Source organism: Phyllopteryx taeniolatus, chromosome 6, assembly GCF_024500385.1.
Source record: "Phyllopteryx taeniolatus isolate TA_2022b chromosome 6, UOR_Ptae_1.2, whole genome shotgun sequence".
Taxonomy (NCBI): Eukaryota; Metazoa; Chordata; class Actinopteri; order Syngnathiformes; family Syngnathidae; genus Phyllopteryx; species Phyllopteryx taeniolatus.
In genome coordinates this window covers 27,857,426-27,881,315 of record NC_084507.1, presented here as the reverse complement: position 1 = coordinate 27,881,315, position 23,890 = coordinate 27,857,426, and the positions used below count along the sequence as shown (strand labels likewise).

The 23,890-nt window shown below is 40.8% G+C and overlaps 1 protein-coding gene across 6 annotated transcripts in view; it reads left to right on the top strand.

Moving 5' to 3' along the window:
* The window catches only part of ptprub (protein tyrosine phosphatase receptor type Ub), a 184,265-nt gene that overhangs the window by 29,480 nt on the left and 130,895 nt on the right, over positions 1-23,890 (top strand). The window lies entirely within an intron of this gene.

Below are 23,890 nucleotides of genomic sequence, written 5' to 3'. Positions count from 1 at the left end.
ACATTGCATTTTATTTGGCCTTTTAGGGGGTGCTTTGTATTGCTTGTTATTTTGATTTAAAACCAAATGTTGGAAAATACAGAAGGACAAAGCATCCTAGTCAACCCAAGCTTGCTGTCTTTCCATTTAAACTGTGAACAGTTTTGTGGGAGACATTTGTGGCATGTGTCAGTGAATCTTTGTCACTAGCAAATCTTTTGAGCGTTATGCTGAGATGATTTTGTTGTCTACTTTTATGACATTATTGATTCATTCAAATTACAGCTCAGCTTTCGACAGAACCATGGCATCCCCTCTCGCTCTCTCTCTCTCTCTCACTGACGTTCAAATATCTTTCTTCCACTTTTATGGTAACACCTTCCTATTTAGCGTGTTGACCTTAAGTTGCTTTTAACTATAGTGTTAACCGTTGTTTTGTTCAGTAATCTACTCTTCCAGTTTTTGTCACACTCTCTACATGAAGAATACCTGTGATGAATAATTTATCCAAATCAAAGATTTACTAATGGATGGCACACCCTAAAAATACAAACAATGTGCTCTCAAAATAATGTTTGTAATTAAGCATTTTTCATGGCTAACCATTACTTAGTTCTTAACTTTTATCAAATAAGTGCAAGTCACTGCACCCTTGTAAACCCTAATTTATGTACATTATTAATTAAAACACATTCACTGCAATTGACGACTTTAGAATTCAAATATCCATGTTAACTGGGAGGGCTGACAGTGAATGAGTTTTAAAAGGAACTAAACTCTTAAGAAACGAATGGAATTTTATATTTGTGCAATAAAGGAGGGCGGCACGGTGGCCGACTGGTTAGAGCGTCAGCCTCACAGTTCTGAGGACCTGGGTTCTATCCCCGGCCCCGCCTGTGTGGAGTTTGCATGTTCTCCCCGTGCCTGCGTGGGTTTTCTCCGGGTACTCCGGTTTCCTCCCACATCCCAAAAACATGCATGAATTGGAGACTCTAAATTGCCCGTAGGCATGACTGTGAGTGCGAATGGTTGTTTGTTCCTATGTGCCCTGCGATTGGCTGGCAACCAGTTCAGGGTGTACCCCGCCTCCTGCCCGATGACAGCTGGGATAGGCTCCAGCACGCCCGCGACCCTAGTGAGGAGAAGCGGCTCAGAAAATGGATGGATGGATGCAATAAAGGAGTATCAGAGAAGAAATGAGTTATGAGAATAAAGCTCATAACGGTCTGAGAATTCTCCCCCCTTATTAGACTGGTCATATTTTTCCCCAAAACGTTTTCATTACCAGAAGTCGGAGTTTTGGCGCGTCATGACAAATGTCAACTTAACAGTCGAGCTGACTCTTTCTCTCTCAAAGTTGTGAGACTGAAGTCCTCATTGAGATCCGAAGCTTTGTTGGCAATTGCAGGCATTTCCTTTATGTACATTGTATAACTACTTTAGTAAGTCTTTTTAATTGCTATATTTTTGTAATATTTGTAAATGAAATGGTTTCAGGAATTGGGTCATAACATTATTGTGAAAATACTACACAGAGTTAAAAACACATCTCTAACAATATAGAATGAAAGTAACTCACTTTATACTCCCTAAATAAAGTTTATATACCGCCTGCTACAATTTATGGTATTTGTTATCCCTGACAAAACAATGCCAGACACTTAGTCCAGCCGACTTCCCAGTTGCAGGCAGATTCCTCCTGATCATCTTTCATCAAGTATACGGTGTCAAAAATGGCCTTTGGTCCTGGCTCCAGGATTAATGCTCCGCACACTCTTTTGCCACCCTTTCCCCTCGGTGCCCGCTCTTCATGCCAGCGCTCTTAATGTGACGTTGATGCAAAGTGATAGACCACTGGCGCTCCTCTGACGTCCCCGTTCAGCGCCCTCTGCGTCCGTGCTCCAATTTACCGCCTTTGCATTCCATTTGCTTAGCTTCAGGCTGCGAGCCTCACCCTCAACGCTGTCAACCCCCCGCCACCCCCACGCTCGCCCTCCATCGTCCCTCTGCTCCTGCAGCGCTGCTTCTGTTGCTGCTGGAATGCGGGAGCCGGGGCTGCAGCTGATGTGGTTTGGCGAGTCGTGTGAAGCGAGATACAGTGCATAATTATGTTGTCAGAGGACATCATGATGGAAATGTCTCAGTCCCAGACATCACTTTGAAATGCGGCATCCTTCAATGTTGGCGCCCTCCCACGATTTTATGTCATCCAATTTGTTCTTGTTTGTCTCCTGAAAGGTCTCGTTTGTGAGATTTCTGTTTTACATATAGCATATAATCATAGTGAGGAGTATTTTATTGTATCTTTTTAACATTCAAGGGGTTCACCGTCGGGTTAATGTATGTTTAAGCAAATTGTGATGTTGAGGGAAGCTTTCTTTTTATATAGCACACTTATACTTGAGTAATTAACCTTTACAGATAACCCTAAAAAAGTTAGTGAACATTTGAATTTGTGTCACTGTTGCTTCCAATATGAAGGATGTGGCGATGCACACACATAAAAAACAAATAATAAAATAAAGTTATTTGAAATCTCTGTTGTGTTCTTTAATTTTGCATTAAGATTTAAAGTATTATCCATCCATCCATTGTCTTCCGCTTATCTGAGGTTGGGTCACGGGGCAGCAGCCTCAGCAGGGAAGCCCAGACTTCCCTCACCCCAGCCACTTCCTCTAGCTCTTTGAGGGGATCCCGAGGCGTTCCCAGGCAAGGCGAGAGACGTAGTCTCTCCAGTGTATCCTGGGTCGTCCCCGGGGTCTCCTCCCGGTGGAACGTGCCCGGAACACGTCACCAGGGAGGCGTCCATGAGGCATCCTAAACAGATGCCCGAGCCACCTCATTTGGCCCCTCTCAATGCGGAGGAGCAGCGGCTCTACTCTGAGCACTCCCTGGATGACCGAGCTTCTCACCTTATCTCTAAGGGAGAGCCCGGACACCCTGCGGAGAAAACTAATTTCGGCCGCTTGTATCCGGGATCTTGTTCTTTCGGTCACGACCCACAGCTTGTGACCATAGGTGAGGGTAGGAACGTAGATCGACCGGTAAATTGAGAGCTTCACCTTTCGGCTGAGCTCCTTTTTCACCACAACAGACCGATACAAAGTCTGCATCACTGCAGACGCTGCACCTATCCGCCTGTCGATCTCACTCGTGAATAAGACCCCAAGATATCTGAACTCCTCCACTTGGGGAAGGATCCCCGACCTGGAGAGGGTACTCCACCCTTTTCCGACTAAAAACCACGGTCTCAGATTTAGAGGTGCTGATTCTCATCCCAGCCGCTTCACACTCGGCTGCGAACCGTTCCAGTGAGAGTTGGAGATCGCGGCCTGATGAAGCCAACAGAACCACATCATCTGCAAAAAGCATAGATGCAATACTGAGGCCACCAAACCGGACTCCCTCTGCGCCTTGGCTGCGCCTAGAAATTCTATCCATAAAACTTATGAACAGAATCGGTGACAGGGCAGCCTTGGCGGAGTCCAACCCTCACATGAGTCTGACTGACTGCCGGAAATGCATACCAAACTCTGACTGCGGTCGTACAGGGACTGAACAGCCCGTATCAGGTGGTTCAGTACCCCATACTCCTAAAGCACCCCCCACAGGACACCACGAGGGACTAGACTTGTTGGGCGAACTCCCATGCAATCTCGAGGACCCTGCCGAGGGTGAAGAGCTGGTCCACTTTTACACGGCCAGGACGAAAACCACACTGCTCCTCCTGAATCTGAGATTCGACTTCCCGACGGACCCTCCTCTCCAGCACCCCTGAATAGACCTTACCAGGGAGGCTGAGGAGTGTGATCCCCCTGTAGTTGGAACACACCCTCCGGTCCCCTTTCTTAAAAAGGGGGACCACCACCCCAGTCTGCCAATCCAGAGGACAACCAGGACAGCCCTACAACATCCAGAGTGTTGAGGAACTCCGGGCGAATCTCATCCACTCCCGGGGCCTTGCCACCGAGGAGCTTTTTAACCACCTCGGTGACCTCAGCCCCAGAGATAGGAGAGCCCGCCTCAGATACCCCAGACTCTTCTTCCTCATTGGAAGGCGTGTCAGTGGAATTGAGGAGGTCTTCGAAGTATTCTCCCCACCGATTCACAACGTCCCGAGTCGAGGTCAGCAGCACCCCATCCCCACTATACGCAGTATTGATTGATGGTGCACTGCTTCCCCCTCCTGAGATGCCGGACGGTGGAGCAGAATTTTCTCGAAGCCGTCCGGAGGTCGTTCTCCATGAGTCCCACATTCCCAAAAGGCCTGATAGGATTTCTTCTTCAGCTTGACGGCATCCCTCACCGCTGGTGTCCACCAATGGCTTCGGGGATTGCCGCCACGACAGGCACCGACTACCTTACGGCCACAGCTCCGGTCGGCCGCCTCTTCAATAGAGGTCCACTCGGAGTCAATATCCCCCGCCTCCCCCACGACGTGGATGAAGTTCTGCCGGAGGTGGGAGTTGAAACTCCTTCTGACAGGGGATTCTGCCAGACATTCCCAGCAGACCCTCACAATACGTTTGGGCCTGCCACGTCGGACCGCCATCTTCCCCCACCATTGGAGCCAACTCACCACCAGGTGGTGATCATTTGACAGCTCCGCCCCTCTCTTCACCCTAATGTCCAAGACATGCGGCCGCAAGTCCGATGACACGACCACAAAGTCGATCATCGAACGGCGACCTAGGGTTCTGATTGGGGGGGGGGGGGGCGTTCCTCCCAATCACGCCCTTCCAGGTCTCACTGTCATTGCCCACGTGAGCATTGAAAAGTAGTAAGTAAAGTATTATATTAAGGGAAAATGATGTCAGTGAGGGAACTGTGCTGTGCCCCGTGACTAATTGGCAACAACCAGTTGCAATTTACATATTTTTGGCCTCTGGCTATTAGCTATTAGCCTCAAAATGAGATTTTCCTTTTCCCAAAATGATAACAAATAGTCCCACGATTTCACACATGATTGGCTGCGGAAGAGAAGACACTACCAGGATATAAACTATTAGGAGAAACCGAATGGATGACTCCTGCATTTGTTTCTAATAGCCTCTATTAACATCTCCATTCAGAGTGAAATTGAAATTTCCCAGAATTCAAAATACCTGTACATCATAGTCCACAGATAATACAGTTTTATTAATAGAGTTCTGAACATATGCCCTCCTGTAAGCCAGATACATCCATCCATCCATTTTCTGTACCGCTTTAACTCACTAGGGTCGTGGGCGTGCTGGAGCCTATCTCAGCTATCTTTGGGGCGAGAGACCGGGTAAACCCTGAACCGCCAATCGCAGGGCACATATAAACAAACAACCATCCGCACTCACATTCACACCTACGGGCAATTTAGAGTCTCCAGTCAACCTACCACGCATGTTTTTGGAATGTGGGAGGAAACCAGAGTGCCCGGAGAAAACCCACCCAGGCACGGGGAGAACATGCAAACTCCACACAGGCGAAGCCGGGATTTGAACCCCGGTCCTCAGAGCTGTGAGGCAGATGTCCTAACCAGTCGTTCATTGTTCCGGCAAGCCACATACAAGCAGGAAAAATGAAGTGTACCAGCAGGGAGCTAGTTAAGGGGGACAAAAGAAATAAGTAGAAGTATCCCGTGTCATAGAAACTAGAAGCAAATGCCAGGTCTCCTTTGTTATTTTCACCTTTAATCGAACAAATAAGTGGTGAAAAAGTACTTGATCCTTGATTCAGACCCTCTATTCATTTTACTTTAGCTGTGTAATGAGGCTGTCAAAGTCACAGCATGAGAGGGCAAATGGCTCTCCAGAGACCATGTCGGCATGTTGTTATATATTATATATAACATATATATATTCTTTAAAAGTGTGTTTTCTCTAAATGTGCGGTTGATTATTCAAAATACAATATGTGGCAACATTGTTCCTGTCTCTCAACAATTTCAAGAGAAACATAATGGAATAATAATGGCTTTGTTTTTATTCAAACCTTTTGTGTAACAGAATTTGCTTTTGAATGCAGCTGAAGCCTTTGACAAAAATGTGCCGCTATCAAATGCTTTTCAGCAGCATTTATGGCCTGTGGAAAATTATCCCTCTTTTAAGCTGATGTATGACATAGAGACCTCTGATTTGACTTCCAAAATGTACACGGTTGGCTTTTCCGACCCAAAGAAGATTTTCTCTGAATAACAAAAAAGTTTCAAATGCATTTTTCCTCTTTTATGTAATATAAGTTGAAAAATGTGCTATATTAATTTACATGCAAGTATGTGAATGTCATTTATGAAGAAATGTAAGCTTTACAAAATAAGTGCATGAGACGTTTGATGAATTGTTTTACTTGTACTATAAGGATTTAGGCTGTGAAATAAATTGCAAAGACTGACAAAATAAGATAATATTTCATAGACATCATGTGGTGCTTCATCTTTACATGGTAAGCTCCAACTTGAGTGGAGATAAAGCGAGTTCAGTCTGATAAAGAAGTCATGGCTCAGCGTGTAAGTGGAATTGTCGCGCGCCTGTAGCGCTCCCAATCACTTCAGTGCTCAATTCTCAGCAAGTCAGTGCTGGCAACCATCTGTGGCTTCATAACCTCCAGTAACCTCTGCACAACTCCCACTACTGTGTCTGAACACAGTATGTTAGTGAGGGCGGCCAGCTAGATGACTTTTATTTTTGATGCACCTTGTCTTTGAAGAGATCAACTGGAGTTACTATGCTTATTATGTGAGTCCTATGTTTCTGGGTTTAGGAATAATCAAGGCAAAGATGTCAAATTTTGCACTTTTTTCTCTCCTACAGAAAGGGGACATGGCAAGAGTACCAAAAATGTCTGCCAGGAAAAAATAAAACATTTACTTTTTACTTAACCTTCTGGACCTCTGTTAAAATTTTGCAACACTTGGCACCGAATTATTTTGTAAAAATTCTTTCAAGGAGAAATGTGGATACTCAAACAATAGCAATATGTTTGCCCGTTATCCAAGAGTCTTGCGGTGTAATCTATTCAAAGAGGAAATGGTTGAAGTAAGTTCAGATCAGTTTAAACAGAATCCGAATCATCTTTATTTGCCAAGTATGTCAAAAACACACAAGGAATTTGTCTCCGGTACTTGAAGCCCATTTGACAGAAAATACTTTTGAGAGAAAAATATAAAAACACCGTATGGAGAGTCACTGTGGTAATGCTGATATAATAATTGTTTTTTTCTGTCAAATGTTCTGACCTGTAGTAAAAAGGTATTGGTTCTCAGTGCTATATTTCAGTTCAGTGTTACTGCATTGAACACTAACTCAAAGCAAATAAAGTGGTCAAATAATCATTTTATCAGCAGACCTGGTTGCTGCTTATCAATCAGAGGCAGAACCTATCGCTTTTATCGGCCACATCCGAGCATTCAAAACCAAATGCTCGAACAAACCGCACTGCTGGCTTGTCGCAACAGCAAAAGCATATCTTCTGGTTTCCTGCCAAATGTGTTGCGTTGTATTATTCTTTGAAATATCTGCACATTGACATCCTGGAATGGCCGCTTCCTAGGAAAGGACTATTTAAATGTGAAGCTTACCAAGAGAGGACAGGCGATCTGAGGGACGGAAAAGTCGTCGCTGCCTTGTTTTCACATGATTACAATGGAACATTTGTGCGTGGCTGCTCAAATGCAAAGAAACGCTTCCTGGGTTGAGTTTAAGTCCATTCTTCATGTGCCCCCCCCCCCCCCCCCCCCCCCCCCCCCCCACCACACACACACCCCCAAAAAGGCCAAGCATTTAATCAAGCCTTTATTGAATGCCATTCCTATTTATAACGCATAGAATAAGATTTGGTTGCATACTCTTTTTGAATAAAATTCATTATCAAGTAGGTCTGACGTATAACAAGAAAAAAAATGTACATTTTCTCCTGGTCCGAATTGTCTGTTTATAATTTTCATGGACATATATGTATGGCTCCAAACAAAGGGGACAAAATGGAAATGCAAATTTGTTCCAAGTGCTCACAATCTGTCTGATTCAATTGAATCCTGTCTAATCACCTCAAACAAGGCCTATTGTTCTCCACTCCATCTCAGTGGGTCAAACATGGCCCTCTAATCCATTTCAATCCTCTCCTTTTGTCTTCTCACATACAGCATATAGATTAGAGATGGGCTTTTGACAAAATGTTTTTGGACCGACTATAAAATGAATGAGACATTTTCAATAAGATGAAGGACATTTATATTTTTTAAATGGAATGAAAGAATCTCTCTGAATGTTCTGACCAATTCCAGTCTCATTTTGATGCTTGCCATAGCGGACTCTACAGATGTAGCTAATCTTCCCACAGATGGCACCATGCTATTTAGACTGCAAACTAGTTGAGACCGAATCAAATGTGCCCCTCCTTCCTAAATATTAATCAATGGATAGAAGTGTTAAGACACCTGGACACTGTCTACACCTACTTGAAATCAAATTGGAATAATTCTGCTAACGATTCATCAGCCTCTATTCCATTTAATCCCAAAAGTGTCCACCCATCCATCCATTTTCTGAGCCGCTTCTCCTCACAGGGGTCACGGGAGTGCTGGAGGCTATCCTAGCTGTCATCGGGCAGGAGGCGGGGTACACCCTGAACTGGTTGCCAGCCAATCGCAGGGCACATATAAACAAACAACCATTCGCACTGACATTCACACCTACGGGCAATTTGGAGTCTTCAATTAACCTACCATGCATGTTTTTGGAATGCGGGAGGAAACTGGAGTGCCCGGAAAAAACCCACGCAGGCACGGGGAGAACATGCAAACTCCACACAGGCGGGGCCGGGGATTGAACCCCGGTTCTCAGAACTGTGAGGCAGACGCTCTAACCAGTCGTCCACCGTGCCGCCCCAAAAGTGTCCAAACATGTTCATATGACCTTGCTGCTGGTCAATCTTTCCCACAAAGTCAAAAAATTGACCAAAAAACGGTCTTTAAGACTTTAAGACCTACTACTACTACTACTACTTTAAGACCTACCATGAATCAGTAACAGTACCACAAAAGTGGTGGCATTAAGGAGCAACTGAAGGATTTTTACCTTCTCTTTACTCCTTGAAGAATGGATTGCGAATGAAATGGAGGTTATGTGACATGACAGCTGGAGATACGACGATTATTTGTGGTGATCTTTCCTCGGACTGAGTGTGGAAGCACATCCTCGTGTGTTTGCGGGATGTCTATTCCTATTTCCCGGCTTGTCCATCTTTGTCATGAGTGACGGCTTGTCTGCTGCTTTGCAGTGTGTGACACACATCGACGTTTAATTCTTAGCGACAGCATGACACGCCCGTACGCAGCCACATGCATATACGACCGACTGGAGGATAGGCCACTTGGCAGTCGCCACGGTAAGACTGATGCAACACACCACGCGACTGGGCAGGTGGCAGCTGCACCAGGGAGTTGGCCACAGGAGGCCGAGGACCGTGTGGCAATAAGGGCTACCCAGATGCCATCCGATGATCAGGTGGGCATTGACAGATGCCTGCTTGCATGCTGAAGAAGCAAATTCCACTGAAGTCGTGGAATTTGAAATTGGACCAAATTATTTGTGAAAATATGCCTCTTAATGTCAGACGTCGACTAGCATCCTGAAATTGATTATGTATGGCCTGAGAGATTTCACTGTTGACTTAAGTTGAGACCACTGGAAGCATTTGTTCGTTTTATAGCACTTCCACTGAATTTCATGCTCATTTGCATTGTTGTTATTTAGATTGGCTGTTGTTCCGACATCCCCTCTCTAGACAATTTTTGTGCACAGATCCATCTGCATTAGCACCTTGTGTATATTCACAGAATTTGGAAATTTACGTGGTCCTTGATTTCTTTGTCATGCACACACAGGTAGAAAAACACCTGTGTGTGCATGACAAAGAAATCAAGGATCTGCGAGATTTGGAAAAACACTCTACAGTGATTTTCTACACAGTACAGACTAGTTGATGATTGACCTTTTATTGTAATTAACATTTTTGAAAGCAAGTACACACCATTAGTGACACAGTGGTAGCCTTTCAGTACCTAGGTAACAATGCGACAAAACAATTCTCCACTTGGTGTGCGCTGAGTTAGAGAACACAAAACGATATGCTCCACTTACCTAGCACCAAAACGGGACAATTTTTTCCATTTTCGGTAATCTAAATCTAGTATGGGTGTAGATTAAAAGGCCAAATGCAACATTAAAATAATAGTTTTTGCCAGCTGGTATACGGTTGTTGTCAGTGTTGTTCATTGTGCATGTACAGTATTTTCACCACAATTGGATATGTGGTGGAATTACACACACATATGCTTAAGTGAACCGTGATACCGACTGACTCATACTAATATGCAAATGAAATTCACTTTTGGTAACACTCCTCACGCCCCCCGCATCAGTCGCTTCTTCTGTATTTGACGTCGTCGTGGCTGGTGGTGGAAATTATTCATGGGAAGTTGCATAATTAAACTGCCAAAAGTTGGCATGTCTAAGCACATCAGTCTGCTGTATAAACAAATAATTACCCAGCAAATTGCTGATTCATAAATAAAGTAAAACATTAAATCAGATGCTCCTGTCTACAAACTGTGTTTCTGAGAAACAGAGTATGACATTGAAAAAGAAAGGCAGTCCTTTCTATTATGCGAATAAATTATCACACTTAATGATGAATTTATTTCCAAAGAGTCGTTTTAAGCATCAACATAACAGACTCCCACAAACTCGATCATAGATAGCAGACCACGTGATTGTATGTCAGTCTCAGGATATAAACGGGATTAAGGATTGTTTTCCTCGTATTTACATTTATATTATTGCGAAAGGTACCCTTAACTCAAACTCGACCGCTTTGTAAAACACCACAAGTTGTGCAAGCATGTTCTGTGCAGCAGGGATGCATTCTTTTTAGGGAGAAAAAAAAAGTGCCATATTATTTCAATCAGATGTGGCACAGCAGACTGTAGAACATTGCATTTTAGTTGGCAAAAGAAAGGCTGTTATTTGTTGTACCACTACTAACCTTGCACAAGAAAAAGGGAGGGGAAATTAAACCAACCTACAACAATGATGAAAGGTGCCCAGAAATGTCTTACAGACACATTTCTTTTTGAAATATTTGTTCAATTGTGTTTTCATACAGTACGTGGTGTGGGGCATGCCTCTAAGTGGGAGCATAAATAGTTGAGTCTTCCATAAAAACACTACAGTATGTGCCGTGCGATTGGCTGGCGACCAGTTCAGGGTGTTCCCCGCCTCTCGCCCAAAGATAGCTGGGATAGACTCCAGCACGCCCGCGACCCTAGTGAGGATAAGCGGTACAGAAAATGGATGGATGGATGACGTTACAATGTTGTGGTTCATGAAGCCCATATATGTATAAATTATAGAAACACTGCTTTCTCTTTGAATTAGTGATACCATTCTTCTAATACTATGCAACTTCATGGCTTGTTGCCCTGTCACTGAGCCTTAAACCATGTGAGTAATAACTGGTCCAGTAAAGCCTGTCAGTATTTGTTCAGGCGCAAACATAAATATGATTTCTGTCCAATGGAAACTATGATGGCCATTTGACTTTGCCTAAATGAAAACAAGGTGTGATCATTTGACATGGTTTGATTTTGTTATTGTCTGTATTTCCTGGAGTGAGGGTTCAGAAACCAAATAGTCGAGGCATGCTTTAAATGGACCGCCGATCAAATGGGCCACGACTTTAAATCAAATGTGATGAAACCGCACCCTCACAATCCAGATTATTAGCTGCTCACTCAGTCAGAAAATGGGCTGTTAGAAAGATTCATGAATTAAAACTCAGGGTGCTTTAAAATATTCACAGGTTCAGCAGATGCTTCACTTCTTGTTAGAACGTTGGCTGGTGAGGATAAAAGCTTATGGGCGAATGTTTTATTTTGTTTTTTTGATACAAATGTTCAAAAATGTCAGATACACATTAGCCGCAGTATTTTTGCAACAGGTTATCAGTGTTGGCAGCAGTATAGGTCAAAAAAAGATCACCTCTTTTACTTGCGTCAATGTGAGAAAGTAGATGCAGATCAGGGATTAGATAGATACGTTATTCATCCCATGTTTGCCAGAGGTCTTTTTCTTCAGAGACGTTTGAGGATTCTCTCCAACTAGCAAGTGGTAGCCTTGAGCTCAATGAGCCAAAAATGTTACTTAAAGGTGTGTTTTCCAGATAAATTGAAAGAGGACTAATATCTTGCTCCTTTGATAGTGAGGCGTCTTTGTCAAGTTGTGATCTTTTGTTGTTTTTAAGTGAAATTTAATTGTGTGACTGCCTGATTTCCCTGACATTTCGGAAGTGATCCCGAGGCAGTGGAAAAACTGCTTTTTGCCACAACAGTGTTTTTAACCACCTGAGCCAAGTTACTTTTTATTCTTTTTAAAGGGGTGAAATTACAGTATGTGCCCTTTGTGTACTCTTTATTGATGCTAACCATGTTTTGTAATGCATTCATCACTGGAACATAAGCTTTTGTACAAACTCGCTGCTCTGCCTCTCCCGCCTTATTTGATTCTAAATGTGGGTTGGTGAAATTGAAAGACTGCAGGTGGTGGAATCAACGTTCGGCTGCCTCTGTGTTTAGCAGAATTGACAGGCAGCTGAGTGGCCAAGCTGCTTTGGTATATGTGCTTTAGTGGGGTTGATAGGCACCAGTTGTTTTTTTTTTTTTTTGGACTAGTCGGAATGTAACACGCAGCTTGATCAAGGAATTGAAGGCAGATGACTCAGTCAAGCATGAGCCAGTTTGATAAATTTGAATACAGTGAAACCTAAAGATTTGAAGGGCCAATTCGGGAATTGAACGCAATTTTGGGAAACCATGGAAGAAGAAAGAGAAGAAGAAGAAGAAGAAGAAGAAGTGACTGTAGACTTTTCCCTGTCAGGGCTCGCTAAGAGATCACTAACTAAAATACACAATTGCTCAAAAATTATGCGATACAGTCTTTATCATGCATGGCATTCCCAATATGACTTAATGTTAAACTAAAAATGTAAAAATGTTAAATTAACACTTTACTTAATACATTTCTTCTACAGTTACTCAAGAGTTAGTAATTAAATTCCAGTATTTAATAAAGAAAATTAGTTCAGAAATTTGAACAAATGAGGGCTCCATTAGCGTTAGCGATGGGCATCATGATCAATTAATTGATCACGAAGATAAAAAAAATAAAATATCGAGCAATTAAGGTAACATGGCGTGCACTACTCATCTGCAACCAGCAGAGGTGCTGTTAAGTCAGTCTCAATTAGTCTGCTGTTTTAAGAAGTCACCATGACATCAGCTATGGGATGTGGTGCGAAGAAGACAGTTTTTATTCTATTCCCACTCTTCATAACACCTTTATTGTGCCCAACATGACACTGGCATTGAAACAGGAGATCAGAGAGAGCGCTATCCACCATTAGAAATTTGAGTAACATCACACTGCAAAATGCTAATGAATCAAATAAATTATTCATTATTCCCATGGTCGATTAAAAAATGATATTCAGAATTCCACTGTACTAGTTTTGGTGGTAGATTGTGCACACTTTGCCCTCCTTTACACTAATACGAAGGTGTTAAACAGAATTTCTTCATAGGTCACACGGCCTTCAGGCTCACCGGACCAATAAGTGAATTTAAATTAAATGTCGAATATAGAATAAAAAAACAGAATCTTGTTAAGACGCTCAATCTGGCACCCAGACAGCGTGATAGATGAATAAAGTAAGGGAATCAAATATTTGCACGCAACTGATGCAACAACTGAAGCGTTCGCAGGTGGCAATGACGTCATTCATCATTGAAAAAAACAACAACCCTAGGACCGCGAGGAAATGTTTACCGTGAAATTTTGTTTTACATAGCATAACTGCCTCTCAGTTCAATTTTAATTATGCAGCAATGTAGAAAGTGTAATAATGTACTAGTAAGTAATAGTAAGCTACTCAACAAACCTCATTATTCACTTTCCCAAAATGATATGACGTTGACTTGGACTACAGTGAAGATTAATGTCTCAGCTACTTCACAGGCTTTTGAAAAGGAAATTACTCAATGTTTAGAAATATATGTAAATGGTTGTTTTTTCACACAATGAACCATGTTGGAAACACAACCAAATAGATGATAATAGAAAAAAAAACGCCTTCTTTTTGGCAAAAAAAGGAAAATCAAATTTTAAGTTAGTACTTACCAATATTTCATCCACTCTCCCTACCTGAATTTAGAGTCAATGACTGTAGTAAAGTTCGAAGCATGTGCGGCTATTTGTTCTGTATGTCAAGCGCCTCTTGTACATGACTCTGCAGGCGCACACTGGATAATGTGCCCGTGCTTTGAAAATGAGATTTGCAAATTGGATCCTTTGTAAAGTATTTCCACATAGTTTTTTTCTCTCAAATTTAAGAATGTTGATAAAAGCAGTCTTTTGAACTGAAACAGATGTTGAAAACTGAACCACCAGACGTGCTAATTAAATCGATTTGTGGATTGGGCTTTAGATATTCTGTTGCGTTCACGATCCACCTCTATCTCATCTTCTGTGAGTGGGAAGACGAACAAAATGTCTGTCTCTCTTTCCAACTGCCGGTGAATGTTAAGCAGAAACCACCATTTACTCCTCCCCGAGAAAATACAACCACTCAAAATAAACCAAACTTTTGGAAATAAACATGATAATTAAAAACTAACTTCATATCAGCGATGGGATTCCTCACTCACCAGACCCAAAGCCCACAGGAACAGAAATATGGAATAATTGATGTTTCCTTTTTCGGTGCCGGAGAAACAACAAGCTGCAATTGTTTAGGAGTCCTTGTTTCTAAAGCAAGTTGTCCTCAGAATAGTACAGAAGAGGGGTTTGTTTTGGAAGAATAATAACGTCTATTTGACTCGCATTTTAGTGACATCTGATGTGCATTCATCATCAAATCACCATTGAGGATGAAGAGATGAACCTGTTTTTTCAACTAAAAATGAATGTTGAGATAAACAGGTGCTGGGTACCATCTCAGTACTCAAAGCTGTGGTTTAAGATGCACCTATATACGATTTCCAAATTCACATATTTGAGGATTTTATTGGGGAACCTATCCACCTTTATTCGCTAAAAAACTTAATCTTTTCCCTATTTGTGTGGTCAGGCCAAATCAACAGAAGTATTGCCTTGCTGCCATCTTTTGGCATCGATAGGCAATTATAGACCTTTTTAAGGGGGGGGACATCAATTTCTCGCAGATTTGCGCTATTATAGGGTTTGGCATCTATTCACTACTATGATCAGTTCCAGGAGGCTGTCTAAATTTTGATTTATTCAGATAAATATGATCACTTACCGGAACATGAGGGAGCTAGGTAGTCATGTGTTGACATTTCTCAACCCATTTTCAATCTCAAATTAATTTTCGACCATATTTTCCCTTTTTTTTTTATTTTGTATTTTTTTTTAGCTCAAGTTGTTTGTTGACCACCAGACTCAGGATGTCCGATGTTTAATTAATTGTTCTTAAAATTGTGGCGAGCTCATAGATGCCAGTTCGCGATAGATGATTAGCTGATAGCTGCAAGTTAGCTTCCGGTGCGCTTTCTTGTAGAAAAAAAACCATCTCTCACCTGCTTCTTGCCCAAGCATAATTATTTACCGAAATTGCTCGCAGAACTGCATTAAATTCTGAAATCGTTTTATTCATGTATTGAGCATTGATATTCTAATTGGGGGGTGAGCTCCCCTAAATCCTAAAATACCGCCTGTTTTATTTGCCTCTAGAAGACTTGTTAGAGACTGTTTAATTATAATCCGCCCTGAATCTCCTTCTCTTTCTCCTCACAATCTATTTCCTAGCCCTCCCTGTTTTCCCGGGCCCTTCTAACCAGCAGGGTTGAGTTATTAATGCCTGGGGGGTGGGGCAGGGGCAGGGGCAGAGAGATGATTTCATTGCGTATTCAGGTATGGCGATTGATGGCTTTCAGCAGCAGCCAGGGGAGTGCTAGGAGGGGAGCCTAGGTAGAGAATAAATATACCTGTCACCTGGTGATGTATCTGGCCACACTCGCTGCAATGCAGATCAACCACTCTCCTCCCCTGGACTGCCTCCACCATTACTCACCCTTTCCCCAGCTGGATCCAGCCTCTTCCGACTTGAAATCAAGGTGGCCCGTGAGGAGTGCAGATTTGGGCTGTTTTCCCAGTGTAGTTTGGTTCACATTTGTCGACGATGACACATGAAAAATGCTGCATTGCCCCAGGGACCTTACTAGTTCTGATTACTTGTCCTGACTGTCTGATAATTAAGGGCAGAGAGCGGGTTTGAAGGTTAAAAGTAGCTTGATAGAGACATCCCTTTATACCACTTGATTATACACACATAGAACAATTCTATAAAGGATTGTACAGACTAGTCGCCTAGTTGACTTGTGGATTTTACTACTCCACAATGACGTTTAGAGTTTGACGTCGATTACCTGCTAATCACGTTTTTGCCCTGCTTGGCAGGCACCAGCAGGATTTTCAACAATTTTTCCGCTTGCACTATCAAAGTGGAAGAAGAGTTGGAAATGATTCCACCGCACACAAAGAGGTATGTGGTTATTTGCAAACACTGCAACTTCCCACCATCAGTCAATCCAACTAATAAATGCAGCTGGAAGTGCTTTACATGGTTAATATCAACCCTCGTCTGCCATTCGTCCACACAGACACACATATAGACATAGATTCAGAATAATTGCATATTGACCTATGGCCAATGTCTTGGTACATTCGATCCATGCAGAACCTGCTGCTGTGATGGGCCTAAAACAAGGACAAGTTTCCCCGTTTGGCCAAGCGTTTCCCAGCTGTCCCAGTGGCAAGCAGAACGAGCGAGAGTATTTTTTTTCACTGGCTGGAAATATTAGCACTGTGCTGAAAAAATGTCAGTGACGTCATCAACGACTAGTCGATGTCCACTCGACTTTTCACATTAGCGTTGTCTAAAAAAATCTGAATTCATGCAACCCCTAATATGTACACAGTGTTGCAAGTAACTGCTTACGTAATAGTAGTGATACTCTTTGAACAACTTTAGTCGTAGTTTAGAATCAGTAGTTTAGAAGTGATTGCATCGGGGAGTGCAAAAAGCTTTGGTGTAAAGTTGCCAGAAGGACCTTTTTAAAGGTTGACAAATTAATGTGCTGGAAATCCCATCACTTGACTGGTATGTGCTGCTTGGTTAGCATGAAGACTGGTAACAAAAATACATTTGAGTCTTCCTTTGGTAAATTGGAGCCTTCCTGCCAGTGCTGCCATTTCAACTTCATCTCTAAAAAAAATAATGCACCAACCTTTGGAACATTTTGACGTTTTCTTATTTGACGTTGAGTCTCGATTTGTCTGATTTTATTTATTTATTTTTTATCTCCCCCGCATTTTTGGTTAAAACTCAGAAATATATTCACTTTCACTTTTTTTCATCATTAAATTATATTTGCCATCAACATTTTGCTTCTTTATGAATGGCACACATTTTGTTGGGGGGTATTTCAAGATCTAAATCATTATTGCTTGCATCAGTGGGCGTTCGTCAAGGCGCTTTCTGTTTCTCATCAAGCAAAAATTGCTAATGTACGCTACAGAAGTCCAATTACTACTATCCTCAATCTATTCACAAGCTGAAAAAAGTGATTCTATCTGGTTTTGCTTTCATAGTTCCTACTGCAATGCTTCAATTTGGATATTTTGTGTACTTGTAGTTTGGCGTCCCTTTTTGTTGTTGGTATGGTTGTGATCAGGGCTGTAACAATACACCATAGTTAAGATTTGATTCATATCTCAGTCTCTCTAAGGAAGAGGCTGGACACTCTGTGGAGGAATCTCATTTCAGCCCCTTGTATCCACGATCTTGTTCTTTCGGTCATGACCCACAGCTTGTGACCATAGGTGGATTTATTTATATTTATACTATAGTTATTATATTAATAATGTCTTAATGTAATACATACTTTCTTCCTGGTAATATGTATAATAATACAATTCAGAGTATGTGGCTGTATGTTCTTCCATGCCCCACTTAAATAAATTTTAGGATGGTGTCTTTTACATATTTGATGTGACTCGGGGATGTTTTTTGAAGCACTTATGGCAAATGGTCGGGGTCTTGTCCACTACGCGTTTTCCATCTGTGTAGCCGTAATGCTCCCATACTGCTGACCTAAATGAGCTTCGAGTGCCTCCAATTTCAGGGTTATTAGTCGTACTAGCCCTGTTTCCTGCTCTTCTCTTGTAATTGAACTAGTCTTAGCATTAGCAGTAGCCACTCCGGTCAGGAAAATGTAATCCATTACATGCAGTTGGAGGAGGCTTGCTGAAGAAATTATCTGCAATCTAGCTTTACATTTAAAAAAAAAACTATTTACGATTTTAAAGATGACGCAGGTTTGTGTGTTGCAATTTTTGTTTTTGATACTGGATGGTTACAGCCCTGATCCATCCGCCCGTTGCCTATTCAGCATTTTTGTCTGACCATAAGATAAATTTACACCGTAGAACAGGGGTTCACCAAAGTGGTACTCGTGGGCACCAGGTAGCTCCCAAGGACCACCTAAGTAGCCCACGAGTCTATGCTAAAAAGCACCCACCAGTGATGGGACATTGTGATTTTCTAGAAATGTTGTGCAATTGATCATTTGAAAATGTGAACACTTGGCAGTGATTCATAGAAATAAAGTGTTGCATATAAACTTTAATCTGTCTTCCAGTTATCGTGAGAAATCATTAACACGATCAGTGTCTTCACATAAATTAATATCATTAATTATTAATAATAACATAATATAAACATATTAAAGGTAATTTGGGCAAATTTATTTTGGAAGTGTTTCTAAAACTTGTGACCCTTCACATTAATCTGTAGTCAAGAAGTCGGTCTCTGTTTCAAAAAGATTGACTTCTGTTGTAGAACCTTAAAGAAGTTAACTTTTTAAAATTACATGGATGGAAGGAAATTGTATTTGAAATAAATACACTCGATATACCTGTACATGTATAACATACATAAAAGTCCAAAAATCTATGCAAACTACAGTATTACCCACATCTCTGGAGGAGTTACAAATACAAAACTGGATCATGAAATTCACCTTTTACAAAGGGTCTAATTCAATTATAAAGTAGGGGTTTGCACAAATGAACGGCTGAACAAGGTGGTAAATTTAATTGCAAAGGCAAAATGTGTCAGTAGCAACTCCTCAAGCAAGTCGATGTCATTGTCATAAAACTGGGAAGCATTTATTCAGTGCATTGTTGCAAATGTGGCAAATTGTTGCATCTGGTTTAAGATGTCATATGGTGGATTTGTGTAAAAACAATAGGATTCCTATGCAAACATCAGAAAAAGGTTAAACATTTTCTATCCCTCTCCATTCAGCTACCTGATCTAGTTCTAGTGAGTGCTTTCAACTGTTCCCCACTGATACTTGGTCCTTGAGACTATTATTTCCTGATTTATTGATTACGATAAATCCGTTCCTATTTTCTCCTATAAAAATAAACTTTATTAAGCATCTTGTTCTTCCTGCAAGGCCTGCCTAGTAGATTTAGTTGTGAAGAACAAGTCTCATAAACATTCTGTTAGTTTGCACTTGACATTTATCTGCTCTGCTAATCCCCCACAATTCTCATGTCAGCCAGCAATGAAAATGGTTTTGGAATCAATATAGAGCTCTACGGCATATAATGTAGAATGCACATTGATTTGTACATATCCTCTGATGCAAAATAATAGTTTTTGTGATCCGCATTGCACTAAATAATGCAGGAAAACGACCGCTCACACCACCCACGCTGAGAATGAGAGGCGTGACTGAGGACGGTGTGTGATTGTCATGATAGATGGGATGAATGTCAACTGAGGAGATGACATTCCCCCCCAGCTCTGGCCTTGAAACCCGCCTTCTTTTCTCCGGATGATGGGACTTTTGCAAGGAAGAGTCTGCAGGCTTCATTTACTGAAGCAGCGGGGAATAATATAGTGCCAACATTTGGAAGTGTCAGGCCCCATATCACTGGCTGTTCTATTAGAAATGGACCCCATTGCAGGACAATTAACCTCATGCCCCCAGCAGCAGATCTGTGCAGTAACCGCCCAGCACTGGCCAATAAATCAAACCTCGAGGGAGAAACTAACACTCTCTCCCCTGCTGGTTACTATTGCCCAATGGATCACGCTTACATGAGGGTATATTTGTCTTTGAGTTCATATTTTAGAAGTGGACATGGAAAACTAAGTTGTCACTGTAGTGATTAACCTTGGTCAAACTTTTTAAGCGCAAACAAAAACACAAGAACTTTGTGTATTGTAAGAGTGTGTGTTGAACATGAACTCTCCTTTCTCTTTGACAGAATGCCAACTAACATAGTGAAAGATGAGTCTGTATGGAATTGCCTTTGGATACTACTGCTATTTCAAGTTAATATTTAATACACCTTTATTTATAGAACCAATAAAGTTTGTAGCTTGGAAGAAGGTCACTTACAGAACATTAAATGATTCATTTTAAATGGACAAAAGATGTGTGATTAATAATGAACAGTCACGCAAGTAACTCAATTATTTTAATTTTAGCATCCATATCTTCCAACGCAAGAGTGGGTTCCCAATCTTTTCTTATTTTTACAGCCATTATTTTTTACGAGTGGCTTTAGCGTGTCAACAGTTTCACTAATTGAATCAAATATAATAATACAACTACACATGAATTTACATGGATTGAGTTTTATCATAAAGTGTATGACCTGGATGATTTCTTTTACGCCCCTGTTAGATCAAATTGAGGTTTCTACTTTTGGATTGATTTTAAAAACCCATTTGAAAAGTAATAAATGCATTACAAATGTATTATTACAATATGCTACAATAATTTCTTATTGAAAAGTAAACACCGTATATATATATTATTATTATTATTTTTTTTTTTGTTAAAACTGTTTGACACAGGTGAGGTTGCTTTGTGATTAGGTCATGCTTGCAATTAAAGGTAACCATAAAGCTTATTCATAACCGAAATGGCCCATGTTAAATGCCCATCCCCATACTTCTGTCACAAAACAAAGAACACTTGCTGTATCCATTTACAGTGACACAATACCATGACCATCATAGACCAAATACTGATAAATATGGCACTAGCTTTGATTTTATTTATTTATTTGGCACTTATGTTGTGAGAAGAAATATATCCAATAGATCCAAGCTTGGCTATTCTCTTCCATTTACCCCTCAAAGCCCATTTTTGTGTTTTGCATTACATCAAATCAATCCAATCACTACCTAATAGCTGGAAGCTGTGGCTATCTTTTACACCGTTTTTGAAAATGAGACTTATAAATCCTCACTGGAGCGAAGCCGGTTTTGTCTTCCTCCACAGCCTGTCATTTATTTAATGGCAAAGTCAAGAAACAGAACGAGCAGTAATAAAGCCGGGTCACCTTCAGGACCTGCTTGTGGTTATTCCCGTCATTAGCATGAGGCTTCTCATGCTGTCCAGCTCCCATTATTACCGGGGCATGCTTTGCCCTTATGACTGCGCTGTTCCCGACTGCCCATTGTCACAATGTAATCCTCCCACTGATGGACTAATGTGAAATATGGCAACAGATGCGAAGTGCAACGACTGAAGCGTGATGATTTGGGACCTTGGGCCCATTTAAGCCATAGCGATCAAGTATAATTTGAAAATTTGGGGTTTTGGCACATGGAATAGCATGTTGTGAGGTGTAATTATGATCACTCCACACCCCAGGGTGCCTTACTTCACCAAATGTTATTGGAGTTTGTATTTTTTATTTTTTTTGAATGTGCTTTGGTGTGGTTAGGCGCTACAATGCAGTTTGCGCATGTTCCTTTGTAATGGCAATTCTCGTTTAGATAGTCTTGCTATAACAACTGCTGGTGTTTGTGTTTTTTTTTTGTGTGATTGACTTCTATTTGAAAGGTGTTTTGCACGTACTTATTGAACAATTATGCATTTTGCGTACATTTTGTGTCCATAAACAGGTAGCAACTGATCATTCTCTTCAAGCTGTTTGGTAGAAGGCTCTTTTAATGATACAACTGCTTATATATTTTGGTTTGTGTTGTGTTTGTAATGCCTTCTCCTTGGTACCACAAGTTTATGTTAAAAGATCTGCTTCATTGCAAAGAGTGAATTTATAGTGCCTTTAAAGTTCTGCAATGAAAGCTGCGGCATCATCTAGGGCCCTTTTACATATATTGCACTTACTGGCCAAAACACGGAAACAAATTCAAGATCCAATGCAAGAATTGTAGCAAAGAAATGACCTTTACAAAGATAATATTGCTTTAACAATATGTTTATTATTGTCATAGTTCACAGTAGTGGAAAACTAAATTGTATCATATTCAAATTTGAATGAATGAATGAATTGATGCAAATATATAATATCAAAATACAGCAACTTTCAGTATGATATAGTGAAATTCTACCTCATCGCAACTGTAGCCAGAAAACAATGAATTACTTAATGAATGAATCGCTCAAATTAGATTGGTTAATTAAATCAGAAAATACACATGGGATTTTTCAAGGAATTAGTGCATTACTTTTTGCACTAGATTAATTGAAAAGGAAAAGCATATATCTTTAAATTTATTGAGTTTTTTGTTTTTATCGTTTTTTTAAATTAAAAACAGCAACATTTGGAGATGCATGCTTTTCATTGGCCCGTGTCGATATGGAACCATTAAACTTACTTTTCTGATTTACAGATAAGAGACAAGCTATGCGTGCCCATTCTCTTTTTTCTTGGTAACGTCTTCGGTGTGGTCTGCAAGGATCTTAGAAAAATATATTTGAAATGTCAATATTAAAAAGTATTCATCTAGAGAGGGTTGAAAATAGTTTCAAAATCTTTGTCACACCATAGGATACTAAAGACTTATCAATAATTGGACATAATTTGGCATCCAGGGGTGCTGCCAAGACCAAAATGTCCCTCAGAAATTGAATTGAAATTGAGTGATCAAGAAGAAAGGTACACTGCAGGATACCAAGTATATTACATGAAAGGAACTGGCCGAATGTCTTGCAAGAACTGCTCAATCACTGCATGAAACTAAGAGTCCTTTCAAACCTTGTGACTGAGACCTAATTATATCATAAAAGCAACCTTTTTTCCCCTGCTCGAGCTGGATTAGTCATTTTTAAATGTAAATGTAAGTCTGCAAGGATCTTAGAAAAATATATTTGAAATGTCAATATTAAAAAGTATTCATCTAGAGAGGGTTGATAATAGTTTCAAAATCTTTGTCACACCATAGGATACTAAAGACTTATCAATAATTGGACAAAATTTGGCATCCAGGGGTGCTGCCAAGACCAAAATGTCCCTCAGAAATTGAATTGAAATTGAGTGATCAAGAAGAAAGGTACACTGCAGGATACCAAGTATATTACATGAAAGGAACTGGCCGAATGTCTTGCAAGAACTGCTCAATCACTGCATGAAACTAAGAGTCCTTTCAAACCTTGTGACTGAGACCTAATTATATCATAAAAGCAACCTTTTTTCCCCTGCTCGAGCTGGATTAGTCATTTTTAAATGTAAATCCATCGGAACCTTCAATATCATTCAGAATGTGTCTGAGAAGGTGAAGTTGTCATCTTTTTCCAATACAGATCACTTTTAAGATTTTTGTACATTTAGTTCAGCCTTTAATCTTTGGTGAGCAGAGTGACATAATCTTTGGACACAACAGTGCAGTTTAGAGGTTCTCAGTAAATTAATCATGGGTGTTTATATCTTGTGGAATAAATAACCAATAACAAATTAAGACTTGACTGTGGTATTGTTTAAAAAAAAAAGCACTTGTTTAAAAGTATAACCAAAATGATTATAAAATT